The 20,680-nt window shown below is 46.0% G+C and overlaps 1 protein-coding gene across 4 annotated transcripts in view; it reads left to right on the forward strand.

The window, feature by feature from the left end:
* Nucleotides 1-20,680, forward strand: part of FAM135B (family with sequence similarity 135 member B) — a 384,315-nt gene that overhangs the window by 19,284 nt on the left and 344,351 nt on the right. Inside the window, exon 1 of one of the 4 annotated variants that reach the window (XM_025184897.3) lies at nucleotides 5,428-5,576. The exons of the other annotated variants lie outside the window; for them this stretch is intronic. The gene's annotated coding sequence lies outside the window, so the exon portion shown is untranslated. Of the gene's footprint in view, nucleotides 1-5,427; nucleotides 5,577-20,680 lie in introns of those variants that run through there. 4 annotated transcript variants of the gene reach the window in all.

The following is a 20,680-nucleotide window of genomic DNA, read 5'->3' on the forward strand; positions in this document are numbered from 1 at the left end:
GTATGCTGCCGCTTGTGAGCTGTAAATGGCAATAGGAGAGCACTACAAGCCTTCATTTAAATGAAAACAAATACCTACAATTTCACTTCTAGGCAGGCCTGGCTTCCCAAGGGCCTTGGCTCCTTGGAAGGCCAAGCCGATGGGAGCCCAGGTTTGAAAATTGGCAAGTAAAATCCAGCAACACAACACACATGCTGGTCCCGGTTCAGTTACCAAGCAGTTCCATTTTACTTTAAAGCAATGATACCATTTAGGGGATGAATGCTGATCAGTTGTGTGAATATTTCATTTTGCATGAAGCGAAGAAGGATCCCTGCTGCAGAGAATTCCATGTTTAAGACAAGACAGCACATGAGAGAGCATGAAGGGGGAGAATGCAATGGGACGGGGAACATGTGGGGAGAGGGCAAAAGGGGAGACAGCTGTGAAGGAAGAGCATCTCTGCAGATAATAGGAGTAGATTCGGTTAGGAGCAGAAGATGAGATGCTTGAATCTGAAGCACCAGAGGAAAAGCCAGTGAAGGGATTTAAATGGGAATGGAAAAGCCCAAAGGATAGGCAAGAGCAATCTTTCCCAGCAGCATTCTGCAGGCAGCAAGCAGAAGTAAGGGGAGAATTCAGGCTATCAGAGAAGAAAACGTTGCAGTAACATTGGTGGTTAGAAATTGCTGGCCAAGGGATTTATCCATGTGTGTGAGATGGAGTGCAGCCATTTTAGAGATGCTGTAGAGGAAGAATTCAGAGGATCTGCTGCTGCCCTGGGTGTGACAGGAGGAGAGAGAGAGAGAAATCAGACCCATCACTGAGGCTGTGAGGCCAAGGAAAGGGGAGATGTGGGGATCAGAGATTTTTAAGGCCAGAAGGGGTCATTGCAATCAGCTACTCTGTCCTCCTGCATAACACAAGCCCTGGATCTCACCCCCTAGTAATTCCTGTAGCATAGCTATGAGACAGAAGTATTGGGAGCACAAGTGAAGAGCCTGATTTTACACAGCCTTATTTTTGTCAGTCAATTGCACTCATGCAAAACACTGCCAGTTCAGCCTGGGAGTGCCTTAAGATCACTTTACACAGGTGTAAATAGCCCCAGCAGGACCAAAGAGCAGAGGATCAGTCCTAGAATCATAGAACTGGAAGAGACCTCAGAAGGTCATCAAGTCCAGCCCCCCTGCTCTAGGCAGGACCAATTCCAACTAAATCAACCCGGCCAGGGCTTTGTCAAGCCGAGACTTAAACACCTCTAGGGATGGAGACTCCACTACTTCCCTAGGTAACCCATTCCAGTGCTTCACCACCCTCCTAGTGAAATAGTTTTTCCTAATATCCAACCTGGACCTCTCCCACCACAACTTGACACCATTGCTCCTTGTTCTGCCATCTGTCACTACTGAGAACAGCCTCTCTCCATCCTCTTTGGAACCTCCCTTCAGGAAGTTGAAGGCTGCTATCAAATCCCCCTTCACTCTTCGCTTCTGCAGACTAAACAGACCCAAGTCCCTCAGCCTCTCCTCGTAAGTCATATGCTCCAGCCCCCTAATCATTTTGGTTGCTCTCCACTGGACCCTCTCCAATGCATCCACATCCTTTTAGTAGTGGGGGGCCCAGAACTGGACACAATACTCCAGATGTGGCCTCACCAAAGCCGAATAAAGGGGAATGATGACATCTCTGGATCTGCTGGCAATGCTCCTCTTAATGCAACTTAATATGCCATTAGACTTCTTGGCTAAAAGGGCACACTGTTGACTCATATCTAGCTTCTCATCCACTGTAATCCCCAGGTCCTTTTCTGCAGAACTACTACTTAACCGGTTGTTCCCCAGCTTGTAACTATGCTTGGGATTCTTCCGTCCCTAAATTTTTTCTTTTACAAAAAAGTAAAGATTAATTCACACCCTGATTGGCTGAACATTTTCAAAATTTAAGTTATCCAGCTCCTAATCTTGCAAATATAGACTAATAAAATTTTTAAAATGCTTTGCTCTTGATCAATACTGGAGTCATTACAGGATTTGTTTTTCATAGCATTGGTAGCGACACTTTGGCCTCTGTTTGTTAGTACTTTGTATACATTATTTCTATAATAGCACAAAGGTATGTGGATGGGCACAAAACCATGAAAACTCCTGAGAGGTTCATTTTGCATCCTGTTTGTATCAGACGCAGGACCATCAGAGTGAAGTGTCAGATGTGAGACTATCCAGAGGTAGGGAGACTGATTTTGGGAGTCATTTGGAAGATGGAAATAGATGCTGTGTGGGAGATGCCACCAGGGAAAATGTGTAGACTGAGCGAAGGAATGTGCTAAGGAGGGCAATCCCTGAGGGATCGCAGCAGGGAAAGGAGCCATTAATAAAAGGAGGCTTTGAAGGTGAGTTTGGAAATGGGGGAGGAGAACCAGGCAAGGCTAAGGTTACAGTTAAACAATGAGGATTCAGGATAAATGAGTGAGGAAAAAGCAGCAGATGTCTCATCCTCCTTGGTTGGAGAGAAAAGGTCCTTTGTCTTGGACTAACAGGGGGATTGATGACATTGTATGGACAGCTTTGGTGGTGTTCCAGGAAAACCAGACTGCAGGGGACCAAGGAGAGAAAAGAGGATATGAAGGTTAGGGTTGCCAGATGGTTTCAACCGGACACACTTGACATTACATCACAATCTACATTACATCTCACTTAGAAAATACCGGACATTTATATTTTCTCATTTATATTTTCTCAATTTGTTTCCTGAACAGAAAGCTCAAATACTGGACTGTGACACCGGGCAACCCTAATGAAAGTAGAGGGAATAGACCTAAGTTTACCATATTTGAAGTGTCAAAAAAGAGGACACACCTGAGGCTATGTCTAGACTGTAGACTTCTTTCGGAAGGACCTTTTTTTTGGAAGAGATCTTCTGGAAAAACTTCTTCTGAAAGAGAGTGTCCACATACAAAAGTGATCTGCTTTTTCGAAAGATAGCATCCACACTGAATGGATGCTATCTCGCATTTAAGCTGTGATTATTATGGATGGAGTGGCCACAAGGGCACCTGTGCTTTTTCCTCTTTCCTCCTCTTCTTTTGAAAGAACTTCCTCTTCCCCATCCTCACACACCTTTTTCCGAGAGGCCTCTTTCAGGAAAAGGCTTCTTCCTCGTAGAAAGAGGATTACCAACGATAGAAAAACCCCTCTGTTCTTTTGATTTAGTTTTTGAAGAACACAATTGCGGTATGGATGTAACTCAGGTTTTGTCGGAAAAATGAGTGTTTTTCCAACAAAACTCTATTGTGTAGACATACCCTGAGAGGGAGTGTATCTGTATCAGTATCTACCAACTCACATTGTATTAATGTGTTATAGTATCTGTATCAGTATCTAACAACACAACGTGAGTTGGTAGATACTGATACAGATACACCCTTTTTTATAAACTTTAAATATGGTAACCCTAGACGGTCATAAGTCTGGGCGCAAACGATAGAGGGATGTGGTCTGCTAGTTGCTACAGAACCTGGATGAAAAACTTCCTTGTGTGTGGATTTGAGGATATGAGGGTGTGTCTGAAGTGTGTGTGTGGGGAAAAAGTTAGGGATGTTAAATTGTGGTTAATTTACTGATCGAGTAGTCAATGGAATTTCCATCAACTACTCAACTAGTCAATAGGCACTTCCGCATTCCTCCTTTGAAATGTACAAGAGCCCCCACCATGGCTCTTGTACATTTCAAAGGAGGAATGCGGAATACGGCGTGCAGCCTGGGGCCAGCGGGAAGTCCCACTGACTCTGGGCTATACACGGGTGTGCCAACTTTGAAATGTACAAGAGTTCCTAGCAGGGGCTCTTGTGCATGTCAAAGAGGAAGTGCACTCCTGTAGCCCGGGGCCAGTGGGGGAATTTGAGTCCCCCGCTGACCCTGGGGTCCATGTTCAGCAGAACTGGGGATCAGCTGGGGACTCCCCAGCTGATCCTGGGTTCCAGGAAAATGCTACATGGAGCCCGGGATCAGTTGTGGAGTCCACACCTGACCCTGGGCTCCACGCCATGCTGCCACTTTGAAACGCCGAGGCGGTGTTCAAAGGGACAGTGCCGCACAGCTGAGCCTGCGATCAGCTGTGCGGCGCTGCCCTTTGAAATACTCCCCTTTCCCCACCCCTTTTGCTGCCTCTATGTGATAGAGGCAGCAAAGTGTGTGTGGGGGAATCGACTAGTCGACTGACTATCCAAAAGGATAGTCGACTAGTTGACTAATCTTTAACATCCTTAGCACAAGTATGAAAGAGAACGAGGCTGAAAAGAAGTAGCAAGGGAAGCGAGGAGTCTTACAGGAATAAAGTGGGCAAGCCAAAGGGGTGGAGGTCAGGCTCAGATAGCATAGCTCACAGGAAAGTAGCACCAAGTGGAAAGAAAACAAGCTTCTCTCTAACAGCTTCAGAGCCTCCTTAAGAGCAGCATATGTGGCTTTAGTAAGTGTAGCATATCCCTTCCTCTGGATCATGACGATACCTTAAAGTGAGCATGAGCTATTTTAGTGGAACTTCGTGGATGTGGAATCAACCTGCCGGAGGTTGGAGCCAGTCAAGGAGAAGGGCGATGCTGTGTCCCAGACTCACGTTTAGATCCAGAGTGTGGATGAGACACTCTCATTGTGTCTGTGTTGGACAGAAACTGGAGCTCTGTTCTGTGTGGGTGTGGGAGGGGTTAACCTCTCCAGTTCTCAGGAGTCTGGAGATTCTGAAGCAGCTCAGCTAGCTTTGTATTGATGCCTTCGTGGTGGGTCTGTATATCGCTTAACTTGCAAGCCATGGGGATGTCTTTTCCCAAAGGAGCTGGACTCACTGACTCTGAGTAGCTGTTCTCAGCATGTTTTTGGGGAAAACTCTAAAAGGGAAAAGGCAATGGAGGACTGAGTTCCAGTCAGCTCTATTATTGTATTTCCCTCCTGCCCCCAATATATTTGGAAGAATATGAAATTATTTGTTTTCTCAATGTTGGGGATTTTCATCTTTGTTGCAACTGGTAAAAATTAAATGTTAAATTTATGTTTTAAGCTGAAAATGTGGGTTTTTTTGGGTGTTTTTTTTTAAATGAAAATGTGCACATTTGCAAAGAACATGGATTTGTATCTGTTTATTTGCTGCCTCTATCTGCTAGAAGCAGCAAGGGGGAAGGTTTATTTTATTTGGGTGAAAATTTCCGTTGTCACAAGAATGTGCCACAGGAGATTTTGACCAAATTTTGATTCCTAAGAAGATGAATTAGTCTGTGACAGGAGGCCAGCTTGAGGGGCAGATATCTACCTATGGAGTGGTGACTGGGATTTGCCCCAGCCCTGCCTAGGGATTGTGATGTCACTTATTGGGGATGAGTTGCTGATGTCACAAAGCCCTACAGGATTGTTCTGTGGATTCTAGAACAGGCTATCAGAGAGAGGTCAGGCAGAGCTGGCTGGACTTTCCTCTAAGAGGAGGCATCTGCCCAGTCCTGGATCCTGCATGGTTATAGCAGCTTGTGGTTTGGTGGCATTGCTTGTACAGTTTATTGGGAAGTTGGTAGAAGAAGTACTGCGAGGATTCAACATAGATGTTGAACTAAGGTAGGGAAGTGAGATGGAGTGGGGGCTCTCATGTGATGGGGAGGATGTGATGTCGAACCATTGCCAATGGGGAAAGCTGAAGTGCCTGTCCTGGTGCACAGTGGTGGATGAATACTAGACAGGGTGCACCTTCAATCCAGGCAGGCTCCACACCGATCAAAGCCTCCAGTTCTTAGCACGTTTGGTGGTCCCTGCCAGGGCTACCTCACCTTCCCCTCTAGAGGGTGACCCCACTACTTCCTGGCTGTGCAATTAAACTTTGAGCATTGGGAGCTCATGTCCCAGCCCAGAGCTCAGATCCATGGATCTGGTACTCCGCCCTTGAGAACCAGTCACTGAGAAAACACAGGATTTATTCTTGGGATGAAGCTTTGCAGGGTGTACTTTATGAGGTTCCCACAGTGACTGGCTCTAATGCCTTCATTTTCAGTAACTTCCTAGATGCTCCTTCATGGAGGTCAGTGGTGCCCAACCTGTGGTACACAGACCCCTGGTGTTCCATGATGGTACTTCAGGGGGGTCCATGGAAAGTTTAAAAATAAGGATTGGGCCCACTGCATTTCTTTTCCTTTTCTTTTTTTTCTCCCCTGGGGGAGGGATCTGTGAAATTTGAATAGATTGAAAAGGGGTCTGTATGCTAGAAAAGGTTGCAAGTTGTAGCTCTTACTGTCTGGACTGATCTTGGCTATGTGGCAGATGTGCTGATTGCTGTGTTTTTCAATTGGAGAGGCCTGGAAGCTTTGGTTATACGGTCATTGGTGTCTCGGTCACAGTGGCTGTACACTCTCTGCTAACAGAGATTTCTTGTTTCCGCTCTCTTCCAACCTTGGAATGAAGCAAATATCTCACTTGCTAAGTGGTCACCAACCTCTCCTTGCTGCTGAGCGAGGCAGCAAGACCAGAGCAGATTAAAATGTCCAGATTGAAAGCATTATTTGGGGAGGGCAGCTTCTGTTAAATTGTAACTGTTTGGTTGTCACTGTTAATTAAAAATGTGTGCAGTGCCTTCAAGGTGAATGCAGGGGCTGAAAAAGCAGTCCTACAAATACTGAACGACCATTGCAACACCAGAGATGGCACAGGTGGAGGTATGACTTGAAGAACAAATGGTTATTGCCATGACACCCTCAGCATAGTAGGATGGGAAATTTTGCCCTGCCTGTGTGCTCCACCTGGCTTTGAGGGCTTGGTGGGAGGCAACGGGGGGAACACACACTGCTGTCTGGGCAGCACTGAGGACTGGCTGCCCCTGGCCCTGCCTCTTTCACCGGAGGTCCTGTCCCTTCTGGGGTGCAGAGCCAACCCCCCCACACCTTACCAAGGGGCCTGTGGTGGCTGTTGGCCCCGTTGCTATGAGAATAACAGTAGTGTCAGTGATTGTGTCTCTCTGGGCGATGAGACATGCAGCAGGTGTGGGGGTGATGGCAGAAGATTTGGCACGGATGGTGCTGTGGTACCCTGCAAAGCTCACACAAACACTAATGCTGCCTAGTGAAAGGTCCCAGTGACTATCCACTTGCTACTATCCCATCAGGGCACGTCTACACAGCAGGTCAAAAGTCAAATTAAGCTGTGCAACTTCAGCTGTGTCAATTGCGTAGCTGAAGCCGAAATAGCTTAATTCAGCTTTCGGCGCTGCCTATTCATCAAGAAGTCGAAGGAAGAATGCTCTTCCTTCGACTCCCTTACTCCTCATTAAATGAGGGTTACAGAAGTCGGAGTAAGAAGTCCTCCAGCTTGACATTATTTCGAAACAATGGCTTGCTGTGTAGATGCACTCTTTGTTATTTTGGAATAATGTCAGTTATTCCAACATAATGCTGCTCTGTAGACATTCTATAAGGCTATGTCTACACTGGCATGATTTTCCGGAAATGCTTTTAACGGAAAAGTTTTCCATTAAAAGCATTTTAGGAAAAAGCACGTCGAGATTGGCAGGATGCTTTTCCAGAAAAGCACTTTTGGGGGAAAAGCGTCTGTGCCAATCTAGATGCGCTTTTCTGCAAAAAAAAGCCCCGATCATCATTTTCGCGATCGGGGCTTTTTTGCGGAAAAGAAATCTCTGCTGTCTACACTGGCCCTTTTCCGGAACAGTTTTCCGGAAAAAGACTTTTGCCCGAACAGGAGCAGCATAGTATTTCCGGAAAAGCACTGATGATTTTACATTAGATCATCAGTGCTTTTCCGGAAATTCAAGTGGCCAGTGTAGACAGCTAGCAAGTTATTCCGGAAAAGCGGCTGATTATCCGGAATAACTGGCCAGTGTAGAGACAGCCCAGGGGACTTCATCAGCACCCCCTTCCAATGTAGGGTAGGGAGCACTCATGACTAACCAGTTTGTCTGACTCTTTCCCTATGAGTGTAATGAGCTTAACCTTGCCATCAAAATTAACCCAAGTGCCTCATGGACCCCCGGCTATCATTGGACCCACATTAGCCACACATCAAATGCTCCTAAGCCCTTAATCACGAGCAATAGAAATTGCCACACTGGATCACACAGGCCAGTGTGTCCATCTAATCCAATGGGCTGTTTGGCCATGGCCAGATTGCCCAAAGGAAGATGCAGGGAGCCCAGCAGTGGATGATTTTGGAATAACTCATCCACATGGGAATGTTCGTCCTATCTCCTGCTATTTAGTAATTCACCATGACCTGAGGCATGGAGATCTAAATCCCTTCTTTTTTAAAAATCCCAGCTAGTGCAGACGTGCTCATTATCCAGATACATTTCTCATCCTTTTGTGAATTCTATAAAGATCTTAAGCTTCCATATCACCCTGTGGCAATGAGTTCCACTCATTAATTTTGTGTTTAAACAATGTTTCTTTTTATCACACACAAATTAGCTGCCTTTCATTTTTTTAATCTGAGATAGTGAAATGAAGCCACCTGATAGAACCTTTCCTGCACTGCTAATTGTTTTGTATACCTCTATGATATCCTTGCTTTATTTGCCTCCTTTCCAAACCAACCCATTTGATTTTTTCAGTCTCTCTTCCTATGGAAGTTTTCCTCCAACATCCAGTCATTTTTGTTGCCTATTTCTGAAGCCTTTCTAATTTTGCTGTATGGCTACGTCTAGACTGGCATGATTTTCCACAAATGCTTTTAATGGAAAAGTTTTCCGTTAAAAGCATTTGCGGAAAAGAGCATCTAGATTGGCACGGACGCTTTTCCGCAAAAGCACGTTTTGCGGAAAAGTGTCAGTGCCAATCTAGACGCACTTTTGCGCAAAAAAGCCCCGATCGCCATTTTCGCATTCGGGGCTTTTTTGCAGAAAACAAATCTGAGCTGTCTACACTGGCCCTTTTGCACAAAAGCTTTTGCGCAAAAGGACTTTTGCCCGAATGGGAGCAGCATAGTATTTCTTCAAGAAGCACTGATTTCTTACATGAGATCGTCAGTGTTCTTGCGGAAATTCAACTGGCCAGTGTAGACAGCTGGCAAAACTTGCCAGTGTAGATGCAGCCTATCTGTTTATAGATTGGGTTGATCAGAGCTCAGGTAAGGGCCACTGGTTTATATCATGGCATAATGTATTTTCTGTCTTTTTCCATCCCGTTCCTTATATACTCTGCTTCTTTTTTTTTTCTTCACTGCCAATTTGCATCAGAGAAATTTTTCTACTGAGCTGCCCACAAGGACACCCAGGTCTTTTCCCTGGATGATGAGTTTACAACACACGCAGAATATGAACGATACCAATTATTCCTGCTATTATGCACCACTTTGCATTCATCAGCAGAGGCTTTCCATTGAGTGTGATTAATGATGCGTCAAGTAGTCACTTGTGCTCCGAGAAACATGCACTTTGCTGAAGTTCAACCCCAGTGACCAAACACAGGCTTGGTGTAGCAGAAAGACCTCAGCTGGGGCAAGGGATGGAGTCAAAATGGGCTTCCTTATTGGGAGCCTGAATAAGCTATGGTCAAGACTGAATAGTATGGAGAAGCTGCAACCCGTATTGTAGTATTCCACAATATCCGCAGCATTAGTGAAAGAGCTGTGGTATTTCATTCACATGTAAGCAGGGGCTGAACTGCTGCTTGCTATCAGCCAGCTAAAAGGAGAGAGCTGCCCTGGGTGTGGGTGTTCCCACTACAATTGTTTAGCTCTTCAAGATAATTAACTGTTAATTGTTGATATGTAAATACAGCTCATGGGGAGGGGGATGAAGGGGAGGAGAATAGGAGTTATGGCTATGTAAATCCAATTCAGCCAGGGCTGATGGAGGATCAGTGTGGGAATGCAATGTGGCATATTGTAAATAATTTGTGGCTGTTGTGAGGGTCACAAATCATGCTACCCCTAAATGTGGGAACTGTAAAACATGGCACCAGTGCTTGCAGGAGAGACACCATCATTGTAAGAGGTCTCCAAGGAACAAGCCTCCCTGCTTCCAGAGTTGAGTGAACTGAGCTGGGGGGAAGGGTTAAAGGGCTTGAGTCAGCCTGCTTCACACCTGCCAGATATGAGCTGTAAGATTTGCCCAACTGCCCCTTTCCCCCTGGCTGCATCTAGATTGGCATGATTTTCTACAAATGCTTTTAATGGAAATATTTTCTGTAAAAAGCATTTGTGGAAAAGAGTGTCTAGATTGGCGTGGATGCTTTTCCACAAAAGCACTTTTTGTGGAAAAGCGTCTGTGCCAATCTAGATGCGCTTTTGCACAAAAAAGGCCCGATTGCCATTTTAGCTATTGGGGCTTTTTTGCGCAAAACAATACTGTGCTGTCTACACTGGTCCTCTTGTGCAAATGATTTGTGCAAGAGGGCTTTTGCCTGAACAGGAGCAGCATGGTATTTCCACAAGAACACTGACAATCTTACATGAGATCGTCAGTGTTCTTGTGGAAATTCAAGCGGCCAGTGTAGACAGCTGGCAAGTTTTTCCGCAAAAGCAGCTGATTTTGCGGAAAAACTGGCCAGTCTAGACACAGTCCCTTTGTTTTAAGGACAGACCTAAAGCAGACTCCATTGACTGTGTCTAGAGTGGCAAGTTTTACCGCAAAAGCAACTGGTTTTTTTTGCGGAAAAACTTGCCAGCTGTCTACACTGGCCGGTTGAATTTCCGCAAGAACACTGACGATCTCATGTAAGAAATCAGTGCTTCTTGCAGAAATACTATGCTGCTCCCGTTCGGGCAAAAAACTTGCCAGTGTAGACAGCTCAGATTTGTTTTGCGTAAAAAAGCCCCATCGCGAAAATGGCAATCGGGGCTTTCTTGCACAAAACCACGTCTAGATTAGCACGGACGCTTTTCCCCAAAAAGTGCTTTTGCGCAAAAGCATCCGTGCCAATCTAGACGCTCTTTTCCGCAAATGCTTTTAATGGAAAAACTTTTCCGTTAAAAGCATTTGCGGAAAATCATGCCAGTCTAGACACAGCCCATGAGGAGTCTTTTTGCTAGTCCAGTGGAAGCTGGAATCCTGTGCCAGTCCAGGTGATGGCTAAAGAGGCGAAATCACTAAGGCTGCGTCTAGAGTGGCATGATTTTGCACAAATACTTTTAACGGAAAAGTTTTTCTGTTAAAAGTATTTGCTCAAGAGAGTGTTTATACTGGCATGTGCCTTTGCGCAAAAGATTTGCTTTTTCACAAAAGCATCAGTGCCAGTGTAGACACTATCTTGTGCAAGAAGCTCCGATGGCCATTTTAGCCATTGGGCTTCTTGCGCAAGAAATTAACTTGACTGTCTACACTGGCCCTCTTGCGCAAAAATACTTGCGCAAGAGGGCTTATCCCTGAGCGGGAGCGTCGGAGTATTTGCACAGGAACCACTGATTTTGTACAGTCCAAAGTCAGTGTTCTAGCGCAAATACTCGCGGACAGTGTAGACAAGTGGCAAGATTTTGCACAAAAAACTTGCCAGACTAGACGCACCTTAAGAGCTAAAATCACTGGTTTGGCTGGGAGCCAGACCCATTGCAGGCAGTGAAACGGTGGCGGCAGCCAGCAGAGTGGCTGGTGGGAGTGGCAGCAGGCAACCAGCGGTGTGGCGCAGCTGGTAGGAGTGGCGGCCAGCGGTACTGTGTGGCTGGTAGGAGCAGCAGCAGGTGAGGCACGGCGGTAGGCGACCAGCGGCACCGCGTAGCTGGTAGGAGTGGCAGCAGGTGACCAGTGGAGTGTCCGGTGGAGTGGGACGAGACAGCTGGTGGAGTGTGGCAGAGTGGCTCGTGTTAAAGACTGCAGAAGAACCCGACGGAGAGGTGGGGCCATCGGCCTCGGACCACATAAGGTGCCCCTATCTATCCCCCCACCCCCATTTCTACCCAGGTTGGGAGGTAAAACCCTGCAGGTGAACTTTTGGACTTTGGGTGGCACTGACCAGGGGCAGAGACTTTTGGGGTGTTGGACTTTGGGATTTTGGGTAATTCTTGGCTGAGGGGCGGGGGGTTAGCTCATGTTTGGGCTATGAACTCTGTTTGTGGTATTTTCCCAAGTTAATGCCGTATGACTTCTCTCTCTGTTTCATTAACTGTTTCTTTTCTACACTCGGACTCTGTGCTTGCGAGTGTGGAAGCATTGCCTCTCAGAGGCACCCAGGGATGTGTGAAATTCCCAGGTTACTGGGTGGTGGCTCGAGCCGGTTCTGTGTGAGATGGACACCTAGATATTGAACCCGGCCCTGGTTGCTGCCAGGCCTACCCCGCAGAAGGGTTACACACAAAAAGGATACAGTCTTTTCAATAGGCCTGTTTGTAGCCAGGGAGCTGACAGCCATACCAGAACCCTGGGCAAGGTGTGTGTCTATGGGGCGGGGGGCGGCTCCTCGCTCCCAGAAGGAGCAGGCCCTCAGACAGAAGGGGCAGGGCTGGGACAGCGAGTGCCCCATGCTAGCCCCCCACAGCCATCAGCGTGGTCTGGAGCATGGAACCCCTCCAGCCCTGAGAGCTTCTAAGCTCACCATGCCACACCCCAGTGGCCATTGAAAGAACTCAGGACTTGGCAGCCAGGAACCCCAGGCCCTTTAGAATCGCTGGGCCTCATGGCAGTTGCACCCTTAACACCGCTCCGGTCGGCGGGTCTGTTTGTAGCCAGGCTTAAATGACCATAGGAGAAGCGAGACCTCCCCTTGCTGTCCCTCCCCTTGAAATACAGAGGACTCCAGAAGCAGCTGCCTTCCATGGAAGGTACAGAGGGATAAGTGTTACATGCCTGGCACTTCCCTCACCCCCCTCAGGCAGGCATAGCATTGGGGGAAATAGCCGAAGCTTTGTATCCTCCCAGCACTCTGGCCCGTGTATCTGAGCTAACTTCAGGGGAATGAGATGCTGCTGATACGGGACCATAGTGATAGCAGGTCACGGCTCTCTGGGAGCAGAGAAGGAACTACACTAGCTGATTTGTGAGGGGATGGAGTGCAGCTCTGTGCTACTTTTCACACAGCTCTGGTTATCTAGGTATGGCCTTGCCGGAGGAGGGGGGTCCCAAATACAGCCTTTGGATCTGCACACAGTGACAACTAGCTGTTGCTGGAGAGTGCTAGAATACATCACTCTTTAACTGGTGTACCTCAGTGAAAGCGTTCAATCCTGTAGAATGGGCCCCAGACATGGGCTCAAATACAAGGAGCATGTCAATCCACTGCTTGTTCATCACCAAGGCATTGGAAACTCACGGGAACTCCAGAGAGTTGTTAAAGCATTTTGTTTGGGTTTAAATGATTGCTTCATTTATAATCCCCCAGCCACCGTGCTTTCCCCTTTCATTAGCTTTTAAGAGGACATGTCTGGCACAGGGGATTCTATGAGTAACATTCCAAGTTAAAACAAGCCACGTGCTCTTCTCTCTCCTTTTTGTTCTTTCTCTGTCTTTTCCGGGTCTTCATAACCCTTTCCCACCTAATTCTTTCCTACTATGGTGGTGGCTAGTGCGGTTTTTGTTTTGTGTTCTCTGCTTTAGTGTGTTGATGAAATTCTCTGTGGTGTGGGTCAGGAAGAACAACTGAACATACTACATGTAATATATTCAAACTCATTAAAAATGAACTAGGTTGCAGCTGGTACTTAAGCGATGCATCCAAAATTCATTGGCAATCTACGGGGAATTTTCCTTGCTACACTGGATGACAAAACATATCATGTAATTGCAGTCGATTTGTGTATTGTTAAAGAGGGAAATAAAGCCTCTTCTTCTTCCTCCACCCCATTTGTAGCTGCCCCTTCCAGTATATGTGATGAAGGAGAAAACCCATTAGTAGCCAATGGCTATGGCTAGTGATATGGCTAGTGATACACAGAGGAAAACCTCACAGTGTAAATATCAGTTTTATTAGTTTCAGCAATCTAGGCTTGGCATGGGGCCAACAAACCCGTGTTCCTTTCCCACCTTCCAAATGCCTAATATAATAAACAAAACAACACATCAAACCGTCCAGGGAACCTAGGCATATAATCATGTCATTAAAATGAATATGGCTGTTTTCTCCACCCTATTTCAGCCAAGATGGATTTATGTGTGGTAGGGCGTGTTTGTGTGGGTCAGTGTCTGATTGTTTAAGGCTCTTTAATCAGTGATAGATGACCTTAGGCTCTGGATGCTGCTACTTTCCGCACTAGGAATGACTGTTTTGAGCGCCACTTCGCAATCTGTATGTGGAGTAGAGTTGTAAAGGTTTAAGAAGCAGCTCCCCAACCACAGTGTGGTGGGCTCCGCCTGGGCTCACTGCATCACCATTAACAGGGAAGGGGCAGAACTGCTCCCACCCAGCTGGGCCCACTGTGCCATGCTGTAGGCAGAGTTAAGGTTAAATGGGATGCTGCATGCAAGAGGACCTCTCTTGCCTGGCTCAGTCCATCATGCCACACCCATGGTGGAAGGCTTTTCCTTCAGGCTGGAGCAGCACGCACGATTCTAGTTAACCGCTAAAACTTAATGTCGCTGCTTAATGCCTGGCTAACTGCTTAAATTTAACGTTTAACTATTTAACTTTTTAAATGGGGTTTTACATCCCTAATGTGAAGAGCCTCCTGGCATATACTTAGCCTCCTCGAATCCCACAGAAATTGAGAGCCCTGAGGGCCTTGCAGGATCTGGTGTTTATGAAATATTAACCACCAATATATCCTGTGCTTATTGGGAACTAGCCTTTGCCCTGCAGTGAGATACTGTTAAAACCATAGGTGAGGCATAATCATAGGTAGCTCTTGGAAAACTTTTCATCAGTAGATCTCAAAGTCTATTGTGAGTGTTGCTATCCCCATTTTACAGATAGGAAAACTGAGGCATTAATGGACATGCCCAACGTTACATAGCAGGCCAGTGGCAGAGCCAGGAATGAGCCCAAGTTTACTTAATAAATGTCCTATTCTAGTGAGTGTCAGGAGATCTCTACCTCTCAGAACTGTTGAAGTATAACAAGAGAGGGCCCCATCAGTGAAAGGGGACACAGGCAAGCTTCCCTCCAGCCCTAAGGAAAGCTTAGCTTCCTGCTCACCCATCAGTGTTCAGAGCATTGCTCATGTCTTTCCTTTGTCCTTGCTCCAGAACACTCCTCCTGCATCCTTCCTCGGTGTCCTTTTGCAAGCTTTGCTTAGCTCTTTGCTTTGAGGCTGCTGTGGTTTAATTCAGATCATTCCTTGCAGTTTCCTTTAGCTTCTCTTTCTGACACCTGTTTATTCTCACTGAGGCATCAAGTCCTGGAATTTTGTCGTTTGCGAGGATCCCTGGGGAGAGCCGTTTTCCTTGTCTTCTTTCGCTGATGTTTATATTCCCATTGGGATTCAAGGCCCAGACTTTAGTTATGCACCTGTGCTAATTAGCTGACTATAAATAGAGCCCTTTGTGGATACAAAATTTGTATCCACATCTATATCCACAAAAAAGAGCTGCTGATATCTGCATCAACATCCACAGATCCAGATACCCACGGATATAAAGCGAATATCTGCAGATCTATGGGCACACTAGGGTGATACTACTGGCCCAATTAGGAATTTACCAGGAACCTAGTTCTGGCATCTAATTTCCCTGAATTTGCATAAATGTTTAAAACTAGCACATGGATGTGATTTTTTGCTTGCACTCTCATCTACCTGTGAGGAAGATGAGCAGTTGCTTGAGTTCATCAGCAACAAAATCCTGTGATTGGTCAGTTTTGTCCTATCCTGCATGCCACCAGTAGCACTCCTGCTCTTTCCCTGTGGGATGGGCCAGGCTGGGCCATGGTATGAACTGTCATCTGGAGACATTTGTCATGTGGATGTCTGAACCACAAATCAGGGCAGAAAGCATGGGGATTTGCTCAAATTCAGGAGACTTTAGACTATATCTTGAATACTGTGTGCAGATCTGGTCACCCTATCTTAAAAAAAAAGGAATTGGAAAAGGTTTTGAAAAGGGCACTTAAAATGATTAAGGGTATGGAACAGCTTACAGAAGAGGAGAGATTAATAGAACAGAGACTATGCAGCTCAGAAAAGGGGTGGGGGAATATGATATGACCGGTGTGGAGAAAGTAAATCAGGAAATCTTGTTTACTCCTTCTCAGAACACGATGACTAGAGGTCACCAAATGGAATTAATAGGTCACAAGCTTAAAACAAACAAAAGGAAATGTTTCTTCACACAGCACACAGTCAACCTGTGGAACTCCTTGCCAGAAGATATTGTGAAGACCAAGATTATTACAGTGTTCAAAAAAGAACTAGATAAATTAATGGAGGATGTGTTCATCGGTGGCTGTTGGCCAGGGTTGGCAGGGATGGTGTCCCTAGACTCTGTTTGCCAGAAGCTGGGAATAACTGACAGAGGATGGATCCCTCTGATGCACCTGGCATTAGCAGAAGACAGGACTCTGGGCTCAGTGGTCCTTTGGTCTGACCTTGTATGGCCATTCTTATGTAAAGCTATGTTTTATTTTGGAGGACTTCTATCATGCGAAATGTATTTTTCTGCTATTAGACTTGTATTATCTAGAAATCTTTCTGTACTGGTTGTTTGGGTTGACGTATATCACAGGCTGTCAAAACCTTTTTCAAGGGAACACAATGTGGCTGTGTCTAGACTAGCATGATTTTACGCAAATACTTTTAACGGAAAAGTATTTCCGTTAAAAGTATTTGCACAAGAGAGCGTCTATACTGGCATGTGCCTTTGAGCAAAAGATTTGCTTTTGCACAAAAGCGTCCATGCCAGTGTAGACGCTCTCTTGCGCAAGAAAGCTCCGTTGGCTATTTTAGCCATTGGGCTTTCTTGCGCAAAAAATCAACTTGGCTGTCTACACTGGCCCTCTTGCGCAAGAATACTTGTGCAAGAGGGTTTATCCCTGAGCGGGAGCATCGGAGTATTTGCGCAAGAACCACTGATTTTGTACAGTACAAGGTCAGTGTTCTTGTGTAAATACTCACGGCCAGTGTAGAGAGGCGGCAAGATTTTGCGCAAAAGTGGCCGCTTTTGTGCAAAATCTTGCCAGTCTAGACGTAGCCTGACTTCACAGACTGTCTCATGGCCATTCATGATGGACTGCTCATCCTCTCTCGTAGGTGGTACCTATATTGTTCTGATCAGAGGGCTAGGAGCCAGGAATGCTTCAGTTATAATCCCCACATTGAAATAGTAACCTTTGGCAAATATTAAAATTCCCAGCGCTCTTCCCTGGGCATTGAGTTGGATTGGGCAGAAAATGGAACTGATTTTGCCAAAAAAGTGTGGTTTTGTTTGTTGAAATTTAATATTTTGGGCAAATTTTCTGACCAACTCTGGTGTTAAGAATGCTGAAGACTTTAACTTTAGTCACTGCGTTGCACATGATGGGGTACTTGCAGGGCTGGACTGAGCCATTCCAGCGCCCTGGCCAGATAGGTTAATTGCACCCCAGGTTGGGGGAGGGCGCATGTGTGGCCCCGCCCCAGTGCTGGCATGTGCAGGAGGGCGTGCGGAGCTGACGGCGGCAGGATGCACATGCCCGGCTCGGTGCAGCCCAGCTGCCACCACTGGCGTGCCGCCCGGGCCGAGCTGGGCCATGCAGGGCCCTGCAGCTGCGGGGGGAAGGGCGCTGCAGGCCAGTGCTGCGGGGGTTGACGCAGTCCCCGCCCTGGGTGGCCGCTGGGAGCTGCTGCAGCCCGCGATCTGGGAGCCGGGCATGCGACGCCTGATGGCAGCTATAAGGGGCTCTGCGCACCCCTTATAGCTGGCATCAGGCATCCCCCATAGGTTGGCACCCCGGGCAGCTTTCCATCTAGCCCATGCCTTAATCCATCCCTGGTACTTGGATGAAGTACCTGATGAAGATGGGGATAGAACTTAGAGCATACTGCTGAGAAGGCTAGTGCTTCCCCATATCAGTTGAAAGAAAATCGCTGTTTGCAGTATAGGTCCTATGAAACACCATATGAAACTTTTGAATGTATCTAATAGAAGACAGTGGTACCAACATATCCATTAGCTCTTTATAGTACTAGGGGACCTGACAATACTCTGTACAACACATAGTTTGATGTTTAACCTTGATTCTTTCAGCCCCCAGTAATGGACACTAAAAATACATATATTTAACCCTCCATATCTCAAAATAAATATGTTTATTTTAAAAAAAGCTCTCCTTCATTCATACTATTTACTGCTATTACGACAATTTGGGCCTGGAACAAAACACAAATGATCCAGAGAAGACAGAAAGAAATCGGTAATAGTTAAATGTGCTCAGTCACAGGTGACAGGTCTGATTCCTCTGCTCGTTTTCACTCTCCTCCTAGAATCCTAGGGTTGGAAGAAACCTCAGGAGGTCATCGACTCCAGCCCCCTGCCCAAAGAAGGACCAACCCCACCTAAATCAACCCAGCCAGGGCTTTGTCAAGTCAGGACTTAAGTCTCTAGAGATGGAAATTCCATCACTTCCCTAGATAACCCATTCCAGTGCTTCACCACCCTCCTAGTGAAAAAGTTTCTCCTAATATCCAACCTAGACCTCTGCCCACTGCAACTAGATCTCCCTCTCATGTATGCTTAAGCAGCAGCTCTTGCAGATTCTGACAAGCCTGCCAAATCTAGTCGGTTCCTGAAGCCAGATGCCCTTTGTTTCATCAGCAACTATGCCAGGGAATAGCCAAGGAGCACAAGGTTTTTAAATTCATAAAATATTTCAGGAGTGCTCGTTAAGCAATGCCCTGACTGGATACCAAGTGTTTTAATTGAAGTCAGTGGGAGTTGACTATAAATAGTTCCTTTTACGGCTTAAAGAGGACACTGTCAAATTAAACATCACACTGTTTTCTAAAATTATCGTACCAAAGACAAAACAGTAACTGGAACTGTTTTTCTGAGGGGTGTGAGAGGAATCCGTTATTTGTCTCCTATTTGTTTCTGTTATGCATGTAGAATCATTTAACCAAAGGGTTGGAAGAGACCACCAGGGTCAGCTGGTGTAACCTCCTGCCAAGATGTAGGATTACTTGTGACTGACCCATCCCAGACAGATGGCTCTCCAACCTCCTTTTTTGTGCTGTCTGTTCTACCAGTTCCTCTTTTATTTTTGAGTCTTTCAGCGAGTGGGAGAAAATAAATAAAAAAAGCAAGAAAACCAGGACAATGTGTTTATAAAAGCTGCAAAATTAGCAGAGGGCCCTAAGGCAGGTGTAGAAACTGACACTACTTCAGATCCTTTTTAAAAGCTGACGACATAGAATCATAGAACTGGAAGAGACCTCAGAAGGTCATCAAGTCCAGCCCCCTGCTCTAGGCAGGACCAATTCCCAAGGAGAGACAAGGTAGGTAAGGATAATATCTGTTCTTGGATCAACTTCTGTTGATTGAAGAAGAGAAGCTTTTCAGCTCCAGGGAACTCTTCTTCAGGTCTGGCAATGATGTGATACATTCTTGACTCATTGCAAGCTGTGAGGACCCACTGCAGGACTGTTACAAAGCACAGCTCAACTTCCCCTTCCTCCCCCACCACTATTGGTTGTGAGTTTTGTACTTAGAGTTCACCAACTAGTGGTCAAGCATAAATTGCTTTGGCACTCTAGCACCCTTTAGCTGGGGTCACAGATGGGGGTATCTATCTCACCATGCAGGTGAGCATACTACCTTTGTGCCAGAGGGATCCTTATGCCAGAATCATATGGGCTGTGTCTACACTGGCCAGTTATTCCAGAAAATCAGCCGCTTTTCTGGAATAACTTGCCAGCTGGCTACCCTGGCCGCTTGAATTTCTGCAAAAGCACTGACGATCTAATGTAAAATCATCAGCGCTTTTCCAGAAAAACTATGCTGCTCCCGTTCGGGCAAAAGTCTTTTTTTCCGGAAAACTGTTCCGGAAAAGGGCCAGTGTAGACAGCCCAGTAGTCTTTTCCGCAAAAAAGCCCCGATTGTGAAAATGACGATCAGGGCTTTTTTGCGGAAAAGCACATCTAGATTGGCACGGATGCTTTTCTGCAAAAAGTGCTTTTCCGGAAAAGCATCCTGCCAATGTAGATTCACTTTTTCTGAAAATATTTTTAACGGAAAACTTTTCCGTTAAAAGCATTTCCGGAAAATCATGCCAGTGTAGACGTAGCCATGATGTTTAGGTTACTCCCAGTTGAAAAGGACCAGGCTACTTACCTCAGGTGAATTAAACCTTAAATCTCACACTGAAGGCAATGCTTGTAGCCAGTCCTATAATACACTAAACTGAGATTTACTAAGAGGGAAAATATAGAAGAGTTAAAGCAGGTAAACGTGTATACACAAATTAGTTACAATCTTAAGTTTCAAACAATAATAGAAGCTTTTATAATAAGCAAGTTCTATATGTCCTTTAGGGATAACCTATGCTAAGCAGCTGGGGCGCTTGCTTATACTTAGAAACCTTTTCTCCCTGAGACCAAGCAGCATAGAGATATCCATTTCCTTCTTGCTAGGGGTTTTTATCTCACCCAACTTCTGTTATGTGCCCTGAGCTGCAAAATCCCCTGATAAGGAATTCACTTGCATAACTCATCTTCAGTGAACAGTGCAGAAAAACAAACAGTAATGCAAGGAACCTAGTATTGAGTGAAGCATTGGCTTCAGCAAGTTAGCAGAAAGCTTGAAGCCTAGGAACTTTGATACAGATAAATGGCCCAACAGTAACCCACCCCATGTTTTAGGGATCATAGAGTGTAAGGGGAAATGCTGTCCA

The sequence above is a fragment of the Pelodiscus sinensis genome, chromosome 2 (assembly GCF_052426305.1).
Source record: "Pelodiscus sinensis isolate ZL-2025 chromosome 2, ASM5242630v1, whole genome shotgun sequence".
Taxonomy (NCBI): domain Eukaryota; kingdom Metazoa; phylum Chordata; order Testudines; family Trionychidae; genus Pelodiscus; species Pelodiscus sinensis.